This window comes from Poecile atricapillus, chromosome 11, assembly GCF_030490865.1.
Source record: "Poecile atricapillus isolate bPoeAtr1 chromosome 11, bPoeAtr1.hap1, whole genome shotgun sequence".
In the NCBI taxonomy this organism is placed as follows: Eukaryota; Metazoa; Chordata; class Aves; order Passeriformes; family Paridae; genus Poecile; species Poecile atricapillus.
Genome location: NC_081259.1, coordinates 6,806,093 through 6,811,386, shown reverse-complemented (window position 1 = coordinate 6,811,386; position 5,294 = coordinate 6,806,093).

The following is a 5,294-nucleotide window of genomic DNA, read 5'->3' as shown; positions in this document are numbered from 1 at the left end:
ATTTTTACTTCTATTTGCCCAAAAGTTTGTGCCATATCAGGACTGACATCCCTCTGAAGTAGAACGGTGCTGAAGGCAGAAGTGGTTTAGGATACTCCTATGTTTCTCTTCACCACTCTGGAGCTGCTGAAAATTGCCTCAGTGCCAAGAAAACTCTTCCCTTTACTGCAGCTCTAAGTCACTTGTTCCAAAATTCCTTTAATCTCCAGTGATTTTTTGGCTATGTTTGGGAAGCATTGTTTGGAATCAGCAATGATCCCTGTTAATTAACATTTTTTAGGTGTAAGGGACGTGGGCATTGTTTAACCCATTTGGAATGTCTCCAGAGTTACTGGAAGCAGGGCGTGCAACCAGCAAAACGGGGTCCCTGTTGGCACTGCCCATGAGGTGCACACTGTCCCAGGCTCCTGAGGGGGGTGTGGATGCCCAGGTGCACAGAGCAGCCCCAGGCACTAAGCCAGGACAAAGAATCATGGAATAGCTCGTTTTGGAAGAGACCTTTAAAGATCACCCAGTCCAGCACATCCTGTCATGAGCAGGGACGTCTTCCACTAGACCAGGCTGGTCAGATGAGCTGCTTTGGACCAGGCAGGGGAGAAAGGGACATTAAAACAAGATGGGGGCTTGAAAGCAATGGGGATCTCTACAGTGCTGGCACAGCTGGCAGCTGGGGCCAGTGTCTTGGTGAAACTCTTGGCAGACTCGTTCTGCAAACAGCTCTGCTGGCTCCAGATTGAGGGGGTGCTTTGATACTCCAAAGAGAAGACGCTGAAATGAGGACACAGAGCTCTGCCTGGCTGCCTGCAGCTCTGCAGGAAGCTGGCAGGGCTGAGGGAGGGAAGGAGAGACAATGTCCTTACATGCACAGCCACTGCACATGGTGGGGCTCCTTTTGTGCTTGAACACCAGGTTGGAATGAACTGGGGGACATTTTCTACCATCCTCCTCTTCACTTCATGTTTCTATAGAGGGATCAGTTATCCTGGGCAAGGTGTGTGGTTTTGATCTTTCTAACTCTTCTATCCCCATTTGTAGTACTTGCTATAAGATCTCAGTTACCTTTTAATCTTGCCACACCTCAGCGAGTCAGAGAGCTGCCAGGGTAGGATCTGATTCCAGTGTTAGGCTGGAATGATTTGCTTTGAAACTGAAAATAAAATCACTGACCACTTGCAAGTGAAATAAAACAAGTCTTTGACAACTACATTTTTATTTTGAGTTGCTTGGATGGATTTCAGCACAGGGAAAGTCTCTGGGATACCCCATCACATTATGTGCCAAATTTGGACTTGGTCCAGTGAGGATTTTTGATGATTTTTGATCTTCCCTGTATTTTTCAGGATCATGTACGCATGGCCATTGTCCTGGGGATGGGATACAGTTCCCTCTGAATGCCTAATTAAGCCCCGATTAGCATTTCTTCTAGGAGCAGATGCAGCTTTTCCAGCCCAGCAAACAATGCCATCTGTTGTTCCCTGGCTGGAAGTTCCATCCCAAAGTGTGCTCTGCTTCTATATTTAATTGTGACGTTTCCTGCTGCCAAAAAAGTGAGGTTGTTTAAATTTGGCATCAGGAGAAAAGGCGGAGAGGGAGAGAGATTGGATTTACATTGTTACTGCAGAGAATGCTAAATTGGTTCGGTCTGACTGGCAGCTCTTCAGCTCGCCCTCCTGTGCAGGACAAACCCAAAGGGTGAAACCTTCCATCGAACCTCCCCCGGCCACTTTTCACCCTCTCCTCGATGTCAGGGCTGCCTCTGCAGGGGAGTCTTCAGCAGCTTTTCCTGCCTTTGCTACCGCCAGTTCCCTGGAGAGCTGAATTCGGGGGTGATAGCAAGGTTCTCAGGCACTGGCACTCAGCATTGTTCTGTGACCTTCTCTAGAGACTTTTGGCACTCACAAGAGAGGAAAAGTGTTCACAACCAACCTTGTCTCTGTTCCTGGCCCCGGGGAAAATGCTGAAATTTGCATGGCCTTGACCAAGCTGCCATGATTGGAGAGGAAGCCAATTGGAGAACTGATTTTTGGGCATCTGTCAACTGGCTTCTGGCTGGAGACCCACTAAACTAATTTCACACAGACCACTTAGCAGCCACTAGCCGGCTGTGGCATGACTTGTGATGGACTGCAGTGACCTAGACAGGAAAACACTGATTTTATTATTTAACCCAGTAGAGAGCAGGGGGTTGTAGGATGGGAGTGTTCAGGGAAAAACAGAAATAGATGCAAGGAAGTGAACGTGGTTTGTGGGCCAGATTTTATCCCTCCTACTTCAATGAACATCACCTACTTAGTCAGCTACATCAGGAGATCCAGCTTCATGATATAAATGGGTAAAGCCAGCTAGTGAATTCTGGCTAGGTTAAATCTTTCGACTCTCAATTTTTGGGAAAGTGAGGATTTAATGGGAATGAGGCAATTAGTGCTGATTTCTATAACAAATAGAATAGGTTTCTATAGTCAAATCAAACGTTTAACTTTGCAAATGTTTACATTTTCCATCATAATGAATGTTATGCTAAACAAATATAGCCAAAGGGTAAATGCTATTATTTAAAACTTTGGGTTTGGGGGTTTTTTCCCTCAAATTTTTTTAAAAAATTAACTCTGATGGTTCATGATGAAGGAAGGGATCTCAGTCAGCAGTTTTCCAATTTATTCTCATAATGCCAACGTGTTGAAGAATCCTGTCTCCCCAGTTAGCTGACATCAGCTATGCATCACGTACATCAAACCATGGGCCAATGCAGGGCATGTGTCGTTTAATAATGCAGGAGTTTCCCCTATACACTGAAATCATAACCACAGCACTAGTCCCTCAAAAACCCTCAGGGATGCTTGAGGCCAATACCATATGTAAGGAGCTGGTATTAACATTCATCATAAATTAAGCTTCTTTCCCCTACATACGCTTCATTCTTAAATCCTCTTTAAGAAGAGATTTAAAAACATTTTTAAATGTCTGCCAGATTATTTTTTTTTCTCTCTTTCTGTTAAGCATTCCTATTGTGCTGCCCCTGCCTTCTCAGATGCCTGGCTCTGCATCTCCTTCACGGCAAGAAGGTGGTTGCCAGTCTGTGTGTCTGGCATGCCCGTCACTGCCATACCTGGCCTTCTGCTGCTGCCTCAGAACAAAAGCAAAATCCTAATTCTAACAAAAAGGAAACATCTTAATCCCATCAGCATCTTAACATCAGATGTGTGCATTGCTACAGCACAGGATGTTTCCTGCAGAGTTTCCTGGGACTACCCTGTTTAGCTCTGCCCCAAAGAAGTGAGAGTTACAGCTCAGAAGCTGGTGGGTGCAGATTACTGATAGACATGGTTTTGAAGTGTCTTTCCAGGAGGAGCTTTGCAGGGAGCTCTCCTGAGCTTTGTGTGCATCCAGGACAGGCAGCTGCCAGAATTCTGCCTGCCAGGTTGCAGACAACAGTCTGGGTTCACACACAGCTTGCTGGGACAGCATTTGGCTTTTGTAGTAACACTCTGACAATGGTTTGGAATTCAGAAACGTGACCTTGCTTTTCTTCCCAGCTCCTTCATACTCAGGAACAGCTGGGTGGAACACAGCAGGGATAGGGAAAACCAATTTTGTCTTTTATGTTTTTGTTGTTTTACAGATGTATTCAGGATGCCACCACACCCACATATTGCACAAACCCCTGCTGTCTTCCTGAGCAGCTCATTAAAGTTATTAGCAGGCTCCCGGGCAAATTTCAGCCTCCTCAAGAGTAGCTGGGCTTGTGGCTGGGAAGGCAGCAGAACCCTAAGAGTTAAACTGCAATGACCTGGAACAACACAGATCAAAAGAAAAAGGAATTCAATACAGTTCAACATCTTCAGTGTACTTTGTTATTTACCATGCAGAGCTTGTGCCAGCTGTAGCTGACCTGTCTCAAGCTGTGAAGAAAGGACTGTATTTTATACTTATTGGAACTTTTGTTTCACTATATCCCTGTAGCAGCAACCCTCCAACCTCCTCCCATGCCCATACCATGCAAAATTGGTCATGCATGACAAGCAGTCATGCATGTCACCAGGACAAGCAGTGGTAGTAACTTCAGTGGGGAAACTGGGGAGATTTCCTTTACTAGGCTGTAAAGAGCAGCCCTCAAATAGTGCATCTCTGAGTGTTTCAGCACACTTTGGATATTCCCACCCAGCCATTATCTCGGGAGATACACTTAACAGAGCTATTAGTTCTTTACTTGACTCTTATTACTGAACATTTGTGTCTGTGTATAGGGAGTAGGGCCCTGGAGAGATGGGGTCGTGGGAGAAGACAGTGAGCAGCTCTTCCCTGCCTCTTCTGTGTATTTAAAATTTGTGAAACCAAAGAAAGCTTCCAGCTTCTTTTTTTCCTGGTAGATGAAGTGTTCCACAAACCCCAGGGATAGTCACTCGGTGAAATTATTCCACAGGGCAGGTCCGCAGTTACCTGCTGTGCCTCACTCCAGAGCCGGGGTTGGAAAACACGGGTGGGATCAGAGGCACTGCTGTTTCCAGCTGCTCTCGTGTTATACGAAAATGTTATCGCTTTGAAAAATGTTATTGTTTCTAAATGAGCAGGGTATTTTTTCCAGCTTTAGCCCACACTGTTGCTGAAGGCAGCACTGCCACGTCCCCCCTGCTCCTTCCAGATGACGGCAGCGGCCCGCGGGTGGTGCCCCCGCAGGGCACGGCCCCCGGCCGGTCCCCGTGCGACCCCAGGCTCCGCAGCTCCTGCAGCCAGCGGGCCCTGCTGACCTTCACATCCCCCACGCACCCAAATTCTGCTGAGGCCGGCCATTTCACAAATCCGCCTGAATTTTAGCCGGCTTGTGCTGTCTTTCCCTGTCCCGCCGCAGGCGCGGGCGTGCGCTGGGTGAGTGACAGGCAGGGACATCGCTCCGCGGGGCGCCCGTCCTGTGGGACAGGCGGGACAGGGCCGGCCGGGCAGGACCCCGCGGAGCGCTGACTGCGGGGGCAAAGGCCGGGGCAGAAGGGGGCGGGTTCGCGCCAGGGCTGGCCGCACTGGGGGCCGAAGCGCAGCGTGGGCCGTTCCCCGGGGAGCCCCGGAGCAGCCGGCGCGGGGCCCGGGCCGAGCGGCCGCAGCTCGGCGGGGCCGGCCCGGCGGAAGGCGGCCCTCACCCCCGGGAACCGACGCTCCGCCTCGCCCCGCCCACAACCGCCGTCCTGAGCTCCTATTGGTCAGTTTTCCGAAGGGGGCGTGGCGATAAGGGTACGTCACGGAAACGGCGCTCTCTGATTGGTGGCGCGGGCGGCGGGCGGCCCCGCCCCCGCGGTCCCACGCGC